General features: G+C 43.8%; 1 protein-coding gene across 10 annotated transcripts in view; it reads right to left on the reverse strand.

Annotated features, from left to right (window-relative positions):
- The window catches only part of nrip1a (nuclear receptor interacting protein 1a), a 131184-nt gene that overhangs the window by 59727 nt on the left and 58033 nt on the right, over positions 1-13424 (reverse strand). For 5 of the 10 annotated variants that reach the window (XM_059968973.1, XM_059968964.1, XM_059968969.1 and 2 more), the window contains one exon: positions 3764-3891. The exons of 4 other annotated variants lie outside the window; for them this stretch is intronic. The gene's annotated coding sequence lies outside the window, so the exon portion shown is untranslated. Of the gene's footprint in view, positions 1-3763; positions 3892-8276; positions 8423-13424 lie in introns of those variants that run through there. One more of the 10 variants, XM_059968966.1, reaches the window with a different exon arrangement.

Raw genomic sequence — 13424 nt, forward strand, 5'->3', positions numbered from 1 at the left:
GTTTTTTTTTACACAGAGAGTGGAAGGTACACTGCTTGGAGTAGTCGTAGAAGAAGAAATATTAGAGACTTTTAAGGGACACTTGTGAGGAAAATGGAAGGATATGGACATTGTGTAGGCAGAAGTGATTAGTTCAGTCTGCCATTTGATTATTAATTGGTACAGCACAACCTTGTGGGCTGAAGGGCCTGTGCTGTACTGTTCTATGTTGTAGGTTCTACGTTCATAAAGATCAAAGTAAATTCTATTATCAAAATTACCACATTACCATTTACAACTATAACATTCATTTTCTTGTAGGCATACTGAACAAATCTACAGAATGATAACTATAACAAGATCAATGAAAGACCACCCAGCTAGCGTGTTCAACCAGAATGCAGAAGACAGAAAACAATGCAAATGCAAAAAGAAGAATTAATAATAGTAATAATAATAAATAAGCAATGATTTTCGAGAACATGAGATGAAGAGTCCTTGAAAGTGAGTCCATTGTTTCTGGGAACATTTCGCTGATGGGCAGGTGAAGTTGAGTGAAGTTATCTCCTTTGGTTCAAGAGCCTGATGGCTGAGGGGTAATAACTGTTCCTGAACCTGGTGGTGTGAGTCCTGAGGCCTGAGCACCTTCTACCTGATGGCAGCAGTAAGAAGAAAGCATATCCTGGGTGGTGGGGGTTCTTGATGATAGATGCTATTTTCTTGGGAGAGTGTTTCATGTAGATGTGCTCATAAAGAGGCCATTCAGTCCATTTTCTTTAAGCTTCTGCTTGGGAGATAAATGGGGTTTCAAATCAAACTGAACATACCAGTCAAGGTGGTGACAAGCTGCAATGGTCTGGTTCAGACTTAGCTATTTTTAGGTAACCATGTTTTTTTGGGGGGGGCAGTGTGGGTAGTTAGGGGTCAGATTAGGGTTGACAGGCACGAGGGGAAGTTAGAGATCAGAGGTAGCAAATGATGAGTCAGGACAAGAGCTGGTCATTGTGTCCAAGTCAGAGTGCTTCACAGTCAATAGCCAGCATCACTCTTGGATGGATGTCAAATCGGCAGGTGCTGAGAACAAAGAACAGCTGTCCTTGTGGCCAATGACCGGGGTTGGCAGGACCCAGGAACGAGGGCTGGCAGCACTCCAAACCCCAGACTGGCAAGTACCAGGTCCAGAGATCTGTGCAGGTGATACCGGTGAACTCCCAAGTCAGCATGTACCAGGATCAGAGATCTGTACCAGTCCGGAGGTCGAGGCAAAGAGTTCTAAGTTCCGCGGCAGGCAAGTCCTGGGGTCAATACCAGAGGTTAAAGCCTGAAAGCTGAAGACTGAATCGGCAAGTTCAGAGATCATAGCTTAATGGTCAAAGACCCTGGTGTCCAAAATGTCTGCGACTCTACGAGACCGAGCCAGGGACTGAATGTTGGGAGGCCTGGAGGTGGGCTGTTCTGGGCTTGAGGACTGTCTGTGTGTGTGAGTGGGTACGGGGCTTGTTAACTGTTGTTGTTGCTTGTGTTGTCCTGCTGAGCATCGTGGGAATGCTACAATGGCACCGGAATGTGTGGGGCACTTGCGGGCTGCCCCCCAGCACACCCGTAAGTTGTGTTGGCTGTTCATGCAAATAACACATTTCACTGTATGTTTTGATGTACTTGTGATAAGTAAATGAACTAGAATCACACGATTGCAAATAAAGTTACATCCAGATATAGGCCGTTCAGTCCAACTTCTCTCAGCTGTTGTTTCAGCTCCAGCCTCCCCATCCCACCCACTGCCCCTCTGGTAACTAATCCTACCTCCCTACACATCCACCTTTCACCTCAGCCACAGGGGACACAGTGTTCTGGGGACAAGTCCTGGCTGGAGATATCAGTGACAATCTCATATTTATTGCCCACTTCATTTTGGATTTCATCTACTTAATGATATTAAACTCAATGAAGTAAAGGCTCAGATCGACAATCACTCTGCAAAGCCTCTGGCCAATGGCACAGAGGATTCAAATGATATATATATACATATATAAAAATTGCAATACATTTATTTTTAGAAGTTTTGTCATCGCAGAGGATCGTTGTGCCAGCAGCCAGGTTGATGACCTCACTGGGTAAGTTGGTTAGGCAGTGCGGAACCCAAGTCCACGGAAAGGCAAATGACCTTCACAGCTGGTGGGTGAAGGGAGAACAGACACACAACCCACACATGTGCACGTGTACACACACACTGTCCTATTCCTCCAGTCAGACACACACACACACACACACACACACACACACACACACACACACACACACACACACACACACACACACACACACACACACACACACACCCAGTCAGATATCTATACACACACACTGTCCCATTCTTGTACTTGCTCAGCCCATCACACATCTGCACACACTACCAGGCCCCTACACACATAACTCGTCCCACCCCTACACACACAAACCCACACCTGCACCTATTCTTCACCCATACACCCATCCCTCCTCTACGCACACAGAGGCATCCCACCCCTACATTCACACACCTCTACACCCATACAGGAATGGGAAGTCAGGAGAAGCCACACCAGTGCTTCTCACCAGCCACATCAGCAGTGGAAAGGGTGAGCAGCTTCAAGTTCCTGACGAACAACATCACAAAAGATCTGTCCTGGGTCCAACATACTGTTACAATAGTGATCAAGAACACCAGTTGCTCTACTTCAGCAGGAGTTAGAGATCTGGTATGTCACCAAATACTCCAGCAAATTCCCACAGGTGGGCAGAACCCTCCCCACTATCACGGATCTCTTCAAGAGGTGGTGCCTCAGAAATGCAGCTTCCATCATTAAAGACCCTCACCATACAAGACGTGCTCTCTTCTCTTTACTATCTTCAGGGAGGAGGTACAGGAGCCTGAAGACCCAACTCAATGTTTTAAGAAAAGGTTTACTTATTTATTTTTTGAGATACAGCCCTTTAGTCTATTCGAGCTGTGCTGCCCGGCAATCCCAATTTAATCCTAGCCTAATCATAGGATGATTTACAATGACCAGCATTGTACTAACCACTACACTACCGTGCGATTCCAACACCAGATTTCTAAGTGGATCATGAACCCACAAAGATTACCTTGTTATTTAGTTTTTACATTAATTATTTAGTAACCAATATTAATTTTATGCCTTGCGATGTACTACTGCTGTAAAACAATAAATCTCATGACATACAGTATATCAACGATAATAAGCTTGATTCTGATTCATGATAATGAGAGGCAACATTTCCATGTAATTATTTCCTTCAGGAAAAGCAACTCGAACTGCTGCAGTTTCTCCTTATAGATATGGGTCCTTTCCTTGCCCTTCAGACAATCAGATCTTTGTAAAGTATATCAACAGATTTGAGGAATTTTGTTCTTCGGCTGAACATTAATTTGAGGAGCATCACCTCACCTCCTGACTTGATAGGTTACAGGTTTCCAGGATCAACAATGGCATGTCATAGTTCTTGCAAAACAAAGTTCTGCCACTGTACTTCAGTATATGTGATGATAATAAACCAATCATCAATTATCATTGCAGACAGGGGTTTCCACCATAGGGTCCACCAACCCCTCAATTAATGCTAAGGGTCCACGGCATAAAATTTTGCGGAGGTACCGCACCCATTCCCAACATATGGTTTGTCTTTGTTTCCTCCTCCTCTGTTATTTCATTCTTCTCTTCCAAGCTACCCCTCCCTGACACTTCCACTGTCCTCTCTCAGCCGGCTCATGACGTCCACTTACCCTCTCCTGATCTCCACCCTATCATAGTGGTTGTAGATGCGTCATATTCTGCATGGAGGTCAGTCACCAGTGGAATGCCTCAGGGATCTGATCTGGGACCCTCAATCTTCGTGATTTTTATAAATGACCTGGATGAGGAAGTGGAAGGATGGGTTAGTAAGTTTGCTGATGACACAAAGGTTGGGGGTGATGTGGATAGTATGGAGGGCTGTCAGCGGCTACAGTGGGACATTGACAGGATGCAAAACTGGTTTGAGAAGTGGCACATAGAGTTCAACCCAGATAAGTGTGAGGTGGTTCATTTTGGCAGAATATAGTACTAATGGTAAGACTCTTGGCAGTGTGGAGGATCAGAGGGATCTTGGGGTCTGAGTCCATAAGATGTTCAAAGCAGCTGCGCAGGTTGATTCCATGATTAAGAAGTCGTATGGTGTATTGGCCTTCATCAATCGTGGAATTGAATTTAGGAGCCGAGAGGTAATGTTGCAGCTATGTAGGACCCTGGTCAGACCCCACTTGGAGTACTGTGCTCAGTTCTGGTCGCCTCGCTACAGGAAGGATGTGGAAGCCATAGAAAGGGTGCAGAGAATTACAAGGATGTTGCCTGGATTGGGGAACATGCCTTATGAGAATAGGTTGAGTGAACTCAGCCTTTTCTCCTTGGAGCAACGGAGGATGAGAGGTGATCTGAAAGAGGTGTACAAGATGATGAGAGGCATTGATCGTGTGGATAGTCAGAGGCTTTTTCCCAGGGCTGAAATGGCTAGCACAAGAGGGCATAGCTTTAAGGTGCTTGGAAGTAGGTACAGAGGAGATGTCAGGGGTAAGTTTTTTACAGAGAGTGGTGAGTGCGTGGAATGGGCTGCCAGCGACAGTGGTGGCGGTGGATACGATAGGGTCTTTTAGATAGGTACGTGGAGCTTAGTGAAATAGAGGGCTTTAGATAAGCCTAGTAATTTCTGAGGTAGGGACATGTTCAGCACAACTTTTTGGGCTGAAGGGCCTGTATTGTGCTGTAGGTTTTCTATGTTTCTAAAAAAACACTCCTCTGTTCTCTTTGATCTGCCCACTTACTCAGCAACTTCACACTTGTTTTATTTCTGAACTCTCTCACTCGTGATGTGAGTCCATCAAACCAAAATATTGACCCTCTCTCCACAGATGCTGCTTGATTTGCTGAATGTTTCTAGGACTTTTGTTTTTTTTTTTATTTTTCATTAACACAAGCAAACCTGCAGATGCTGGAAATCCAGAGCAACACACGCACAAAATACTGGAGGAACTCAGCATCTCAGGCAGCATCTATGGAGAGGAATAAATATTTGGTGTTTCAGGCCTTTCTTCAGGACTGAGAAGGATTGGGGAGGATACCAGAATAAAAAGGTGGAGGGGAGGGGAAGGAGGCTAGCTGGTAGGTGATAGGTAAAGCCATGTGAAAGGTCGAGAGCTGGAGAAGGAGGAGTCTGATAGGAATGGAGTGAGGACTATAGGAGAAAGGAAAGGAGAAGGGCACCCGGGGGAAGTAATAGACAAGCAAGAAGAGGTAAAGGGTCAGAGTGGCGAACAGAGGAAGTGGAGGGAAGAAATTTGTTTATCAGAAGGAGAAATTGATATTCATGCCACCAGGTTGGTTCCTCCTCCACCCTCAGGATGGCCTCATCTTAGTGCAAGAGGTCATGAACCAACACAAGGGAGTGGGAATGGAATCAGAATTAAAACGTCTGGGCACTGGGAAGTCCTGCTTGTGATGGAGATGCTCAATGAAGCGGTCTCCCAATTTACAATGGGATTTTCATTGTTATTCAGGAGTTTGTTTCAATTCTGATTCATACCAAGCAAGTTAACCATCCAAGCTAGTCATCTGCCAGCGTTTAGCTTATAACTTTTGGAGGAAACTCAATGGACTGAATGGCCAAATTCTGCTCCTATGTCCAATGTCTTTTAGCCAAAGTCAGGTGTTTCCAACCTGCTTAATGATACTGGTCCATGGCATAAAACAGGTTGGGAACCCATGGTCTAAATAAAAAAAGAAAAATTACAACACAGAAAAAGGCCATTCAGCCCATCCATCTATTGTTCCTATCTGTGTACCCATCCAACTATTTTTTCAAAGTTGTTATTATATTTGCCTCCAACACGTTCTTCAGAAGCTCATACCACCCCCAGTGTGGAAAAGTTGCCCCTCAGGTTCCTATTAAATCTTTCCCCTTACTTTCAACAGTATGCTCTCTAGTTCTTCATTCCTCAACCTTGGGAAAAAGGCTGGGTGCATTCACCTTATTTATTTCCCTTCAGGCTTTATACACATCTCAGTTTCTGACGCTCCAAGGAATAAAGACCTCAATTGAATACTTTTCTATCTCCATTTCCATCAACAGGTTCTACTGGGCCAATTGGGAAATGTCCTAGGTGGATTAGTTGAGTTTATGACGTGGAGGTGACCTTTTGACACAGTTAAGATCACAGCTTGCCCTGACCCTAGTCAAGCCTTGTGACCTGTGAGGAGACTTATTGAATTAGCTGACCCCAGTGATAGGGACAGAGCACTGAAGGTCAAAACTGGACCTGACCTTTCCTGATGTCACCAGATGTTGTTGAGGTTCCTCAGAAGCTATACAATACAGGCAGCTCAACGGCCAAACAATTGCCTCTGTTAACCTGAACATTCAGGAAAAGAGTCCATAATGCTGTGCTGAGCTTTTTAAACTAGTAATTAAACACATAACTGAACTAATCCCTTCTGACTACACAAAGCTATCGCCTGCACATTTATGTGGCGATCGTGTGGACGGTCAGAGGCTTTTCCCCAGGGCTGAAATGGTACAGTTTTAAAATGCTTGGAAGTAGGTGCAGAGGAGATGTCAAGGGTAAGTTGTTTTTACTCAAAGTGTGGTGAGTGCGTGGAATGGGCTGCCGGTAATGGTGGTGGAGGCGGATACGATAGGGTCTTTTAAGAGACTCCTGGACAGGTACATGGAACTCAGAAACCTGGGTAACCCTAGGTAATTTCTAAGGAAAGGACATGTTCCACGTAGCTGTGTGGGCCGAAGGGCCTGTATTGTGCTGTAGGTTTTCTATGTTTCTATAAGACCATAAGACACAGGATCACAATTAGGCCATTCAGGCCATCGAGTCTGCTCCACCATTTGACCATGGCTGATTTATTATCCGTCTCAACCTCATTCTCCTCTATCTTTTCTCCATAACCTTTGATGTCCAGACTAATCAATGAACAAACAACCTCTGCTTTAAATATACCCAATGACTTGACCTCCATTGCTACCTGATTTCCACAGATTCATCACCCTCTGGCTGAAGAAATTCCTCCTCATCTCTTTTCTAAGGAGTTATCCTTCTAATCTGAGGCTGTGCCCTCCAGTCCCAGAACATCCCACTACTGGAAACATTTTCTATACATCCATTCTATCTAGGCCAGGGGTTTCCAAACTTTCTTATGCCATGGACCTTAACAAAGTGTGCAGATTGGGAACCCCTGATCTAGGCCATTCAATATTTGTAGGTTTCAATGGGATCTCCACTCCACCACCACTCCCCCCGCCCCCCAGCAACACTCCTCGTATGTTAACCCTATTAGATCTTAAATAATAATATCTAAGAGTTTTTTTAATGCTTCTGTTGTATTTGCCTCCAACATCACCCCTGGAAAAGCATTCCAGGGACCCACAGCTTTCCGTGTTAAAAAGCTTTCCATGCACATCTCCTTTGAACTTGTCCCTCCTCAGTTTAAGTGCATGCCCACTAGCATTAGACACCTCAACCTCGGGAAAATGGTACTGGCTGTTTACTCTATGCCTGTCACAATCTGATAAACTTCCACCAAGTGTCCCTTCGGTCTCTGCTGCTCCAGAGGAAACAACCCAAATTTGTCCAACATCTTTGTCATAACCCTCTGGTGCCCCAAGCTGGAATAGTGCCATGCCTCGGTACTTCGCGCAATGCTACTACAGCTTGGTGCTTCAGAGTTCAGAGTTCAATTCTGGTGTCCTCTGAAAGGAAGCTTGTACGTTCTTCCTGTGTGCACGAGGGTTTCCTCACACAGTCCGCAGATGTATGGTCATGTAATTAGGCTAGGGTTAAATTGGTGGGTTGTTGAATGGTGCGACTTGGTAGGCCAGAAGGGCCTGGTCTCTCTGCTGTATCTCTAAATATAATAAAAATAAATCAGTAACAGGTACTCTCTAATCCTAGCGGTATCCTAGTGAACCACTTCAGCACCTTCTCCAAAGCCACTTTGTAATGGGGGCTGCAGGAGATGTAAGCATACTTCAGCAAGACTCTACAAAGCAGAGTCATAGAAAGCTGCCACATAACTTCCTGACTCTTGGACTCAGTACCTTCATTAATAAAGAAAGCACGACTTTAACTGCCCTATCAACCACCTTCAGGGAGTTATGAACTTGGACACAAGATCCCAAGATAGTTAACGATGTTTTTAAAGCACCAGACGGATAACATACACTCAGTGGCCACAGTATTATTATATGTCCTGTACCTAACAAAGAGTCCGAGTGTATGTTCATTGTCTTCTGCTGCTGTAGCCGTCCACTTCAATGTTCCACGTGTTGTACATTCAAAAATGCTCTTCACACGCCATTGTTGTAATGTGTGGTTACTGTCAACTTCCTGTCAGCTTGCACTAGTCTAGCCATTCTCCTCTGACCTCTCACATTAACAAGATGTCTTCACCCAAGAAATTCAGCTCACTGGATTTTTTTTTTTTGGTTTTTGTACAATTCTCTGTAAATTCCAAAGACTGTTGTGCATGAAAGTCCCAGATCAGCATTTTTTGAGATACTCAAACCACCCCATCTGGCACCAACAGTAAGTCCGAGGTCGAAGTCATTTAGATCACACTTCTTCCCCATTTTGATGTCTGGTCTGAACAACAGCTCAACCTTTTGACCATGTCTGCCTGCTTTTGTGCGCTAAGTTGCTGCCACATGATTGGCTGATTAGATATTTGCATTAACGAGCAGGTGTACAAGTGTACCTGATAAGGTGTAAGTTCAGGAAAACAGCGCATGTACGTGGTTTGGGTTGAAATGAGAAGCCATAAAAACAAGAAGCTGCAAGTGACAGTAGAGCCCTGGTCCAAGTAGAGAACCAAATGTGGGCCAGACACCACAGGAAGACAGTTTGTTGGAAAAGTGTGGGCACAATCATGAGGACATTCATCTGTATAAAGACTGGAAAACATCAGAAGTACAAAGAAAGGTTAGATGAGACGTTCATTGAGCCCCAACATTCAGGTCATATTCTGTTCTCACTGCTGTCATCAGGAAAGAAGTATGGGAGTCTCAGAGCCCACAGCATCCGCTTCAGTACCAGTTATTACACTACAACCAGCAGGATTCTAAACCAGTGTGGAGAACTTCTCTAACCTGAAATCTGAACTGATTCCACAATGTATGGACTCTAAAACTCATGTTTCCTGTATTATCTATCTATCTACAGTGGTGCAAGAAAGTTTGTGAATCCTGTAGAATTTTCCCTGTTTCTGCATAAATATGACCTAAAATGTGATCAGATCTTCACACGTCCTAAAACAAGATAAAGAAAACCCAATTAAATAAACAACACAAACAATTTTTACATGTTCATTTATTTTTTGAGAAAAATGATCCAATATTACACATATTTGTTGGAAAATGCACGTGAACCTTTGCTTTCAGTAACTGGTGTGATCCCCTCGTTCAGCAAAAACTTCAACTAAATGTTTCCAGTAACTATTGATCAGTCCTGCACATCAGCTTGGAAGAATTTTAGGCCATTCCTCCTTACAAAACTGTTTGGAATGTTGGTGGGCTTCCTTGCATGAACTGCTTGCTTCACAACATTTCTATAGGATTAAGGTCAGATCTTTGACTCGGCCATTCCAAAACACTAATTTTCTTCTTTTTAAACCATTCTGGTTTTGATTTACTCTTGTCTTTCAGATCATTGTCTTGCTGCATTTTCCAACTTCTATTAAGCTTCAGGTGACGGACTGCTACCCTGACATCCTCCTACAAAATGTCTTGATACTACTTTGAATTCATTGTTCCCTCAACAACTGCAAGCTGTCCAGGCCTTGGGCAGCAAAGCGGTCCCAAACCATGATGCTCCCTCCAACATGATTCACAACTGGGATGAGGTTTTGGTGCTGATGTGCAGCGCCCCTTTCCCTCCAAACATAGCCATGTTCATTTTGGCCAAAAAACGTTCTTTGGTCTCATCTGTCCACAGAACATTGCCCCCAGGGCACTGTAAAACATGCAGGAGGTCTTTTGCAAACTGAGACGTGCAGCGATGCTTTTTTTGGAGAACAGTAGTTTCCTTCCATGACGTTCTTGTTCAGTGTTTTTCTTATAATGGCAGATGAACAGAGACTTCAGCAAGTTATGGAGATTTCTACAAGTCTTTTGCTGTTACCTTTGGCTCTGTCAGTAACCGGATTTTGAGTGTTTTTTTTTAATATAGGGCAGGGCGCCTCTACAACTCAATCTCATCTCACTGAATGGAACACCTGACTTCAAATAGCTTGAACCAGAGGTTCACATACTTTTTCCTACAAATATATTGGATTATTTTTCTCAATAAATAAATGAACAAGTAAATTTTTTGCATTATTTATTTAATTGGGTTTTCTTTATCTAGTTTTCAGACTTCTATGAAGATCTAATCACATTTTAGGTCATATTTATGCAGAAATAGTGAAAATTCTACACCACTGTAGCTAACTGGTCATTTATTTAATTATTTGCTTATTTATTTATCTATTTATTAATAATTTTTTATTTGCACAACTAGTCTTCTTTTGCACATTGGCTATTTGTCAGTCTTTGTGTATAGAGTTTCGTAAAAATCTATTATATTTCAACCATCTACTGTAAAATACAAAATGTTGAATCTCAGGATAGTATATGGTGATATACATGTTCTAATTACTCTGAAGTTTTGAATATTTGAACTTTGTGTGCTTTCAGGGTAACTTATCTGAACAGAATGTTCTGGAATGAGCTGGAGAGTATTTGATGTGGTATTGTGCAATGGGAAATGATTCATTAATGACCTCTTGTTGAAGCTACTCCTCATTAATGCAGTCATAACGTGACCAAGTTTTACAGTTAGTTAGAGGGATGGAAGACTAGCATTCTGCATGGTTTTCTGTCTCTGAACCATGAGGACAAAAAGCACAGACTAATAAAAAAACACTGGAGATTCTGCAGATGCTGGAAAGCCGAAGTAACATACACAAAATACCAAACAAACTTGGCAGGTCAGGCAGCATCTATAGAGAACAATAAACATTTCAGGCCAAGACCCTTCATTAGGAATGGAAAAGAAAAGGGGAAGAATCCTTTTAATTAGTCCTAATTAGTAAGAAGAAACTTATTAAAGTTAAGTGGTAATTCAGATCAGTTTATTGAGAGAGCACACAGAAAGTAGAACAGTACAACACAGGAAGAGGCCTCTTCAACCCACAATGCTGCGCTGAACTGGCTAAGCTAAGACACCTAACCCCATCTGCCTGCAAATGGTCCATAACCCTCCATTCTCTTCACACTCTATCAAAGAGCATCTATTCTATTTACCTCCACCTTACACCCGGCAGTACATTCCAGGCATCCACCACGCTCTGTAAGAAAAAATTACCCTGCACATCTCCTTTGAGCTTACACCCCTCTTTCCTTTAATGCATGCCCTCAAGTATTGCACATTTTGACCCTGGGAGAAAGATATTGGCTACTTACACCGATGACTTGACATCATCCAATCACAAATCGTAAACTCCGCCAGCTCCATCATGGGCAATAACTTCCCCACCATCAAAGACATCCTCAAACGGCGATTCCACAAGAAGGCGCCATTCATCATTTCCCACAACCTATTAGATGCTCCCATTGGCGAGCATCTCAAGTAGCCTCTGACGACCAAGTTCAGCTCCTGGTCTTCAGGTGTGGCTTAGATACTAAGTACCTCACAACCCAGGGCAAGCCCTCTTCTTGTTATTACCATCAGGGAGGAGGCACAGGAGCCAGAAGACACAAATTCAATGTTTTAGAAACCGTTTCTTCCCCTCTGCCATTAGATTTCTGAATGGTCCATGAACCCATGAACACTACCTTGCTATTTTGCTCTCTTTTTGCATGATATTTTTTGTATATATTTCTTACTGTAACTTACAATATGTTTTATGTATTACACTGTACTGCTGCCTCAAATCAACAGGTTTCACGGCAGATGTCAGTAATACCAAATCTGATTCTGATAAGGAGATTCTTTCTCTCTCTCACGCTCACTGGTTCCTTAAGGTTGTTGTAGCAAGGGGTGGCAATGAGGACATGCTCCCAATGGTGTGCCTCTGACAACCAAGTCCAGCTCCTCTGGCTTTCACGTGTGACTCAGCTACTAAGCCCAGCGGAACTCGTTCTACTGAGAGGAGAAGAGTACACTGGTACACTTAAAACCAGTCACTTCGGGCGGATGGGGCTCATCGGCAGTGATTAGCGGCTCATCCGGGAGGAAAAAGCTCTGATCTCAAACCTCTGCTGCCTGGCATTTACACCCACTCATGGGGAAGGCTCGGGAGTGAACCCTGAGGAAAACTGGAGTCCCTAAGACAGTCCTACATTAAATTCAGTAACGCATACGGCACCCCAGGTACCTAAATGTATGTGACTCTGCTGTTCCTTTGGGTTTGTCAGCTGTAGGAAGAGAGGGATTCTGCTATATGGGCATCAGCTTGCTCTCCATATCTTACTGCCTAGTCTGTGTATCGTTTAGACAGCTGCATGCCACATTCTTGGTTAACCCTAACCAACGGACGGCTTCATGGGGAATGCAAAAATATGGTAGATCAGAAGGCTGTTCGGGAGTCTAGGATCAGAGGGTACAGCTTCAGAACACAAGGATGTTCCTTTCGAACGGAGACAAGGTGGAATTTCTTTAGCCATTTCTACATATTGCTGCTGAGGCCAAGTCACTGGGTATATTTAAAGGTTTACATGCACTTGATTAGTGAGGGCATCAAAGGTTATGGGGAGAATGCATGAGAATAGGTTTGAGGGGGAAAATAAGTCACCCTGGCTGAATGGCAGTGCAGACTTGATTGGCTAAATGGCCTAATTCGGCTCCTGTGTCTACTGGTCCTGTAACAGGTCAATCCACAGGCAAAGTTGTCCCAACCAGAGGGCATGGGGAATTAACGTGGGTTATAGTTTCTCCCAGTCACTCAAGAATCACTCGACTGTGGTGTTCTAGGGCTAGAATGTGGCACAGAGTGCAACGGGGATAGCGGGAAGTACAAGATGCCCACAACATGGGCTTCTGTGACCCCAGTAAAGAGCAAAACCTCCCTGTGTCTGCTCCAGAAGACTTTCCTTTTTGAAATGATTCAGGTATCTTGGCGAGAGAGAACATGGTGCACTGTCACAGGAATGTCGGCACACTAACTGTCTGTGTAACAGGGACTGGTGTGTGTGTGTGTGTGTGTGTGTGTGTGTGTGTGTGTGTGTGTGTGTGTGTGTGTGTGTGTGTGTGTGTGTGTGTGTGTGTGTGTGTGTGGTGTGTGTGTGTGTGTGTGTGTGGTGTGTGTGTGTTTGTGTGTGTGTGTGTGTGTGGTGTGTGGTGTGTGTGTGTGTGTGTGGTGTGTGTGTGT

Source organism: Hypanus sabinus, chromosome 4 (genome assembly GCF_030144855.1).
Source record: "Hypanus sabinus isolate sHypSab1 chromosome 4, sHypSab1.hap1, whole genome shotgun sequence".
Classification (NCBI taxonomy): Eukaryota; Metazoa; Chordata; class Chondrichthyes; order Myliobatiformes; family Dasyatidae; genus Hypanus; species Hypanus sabinus.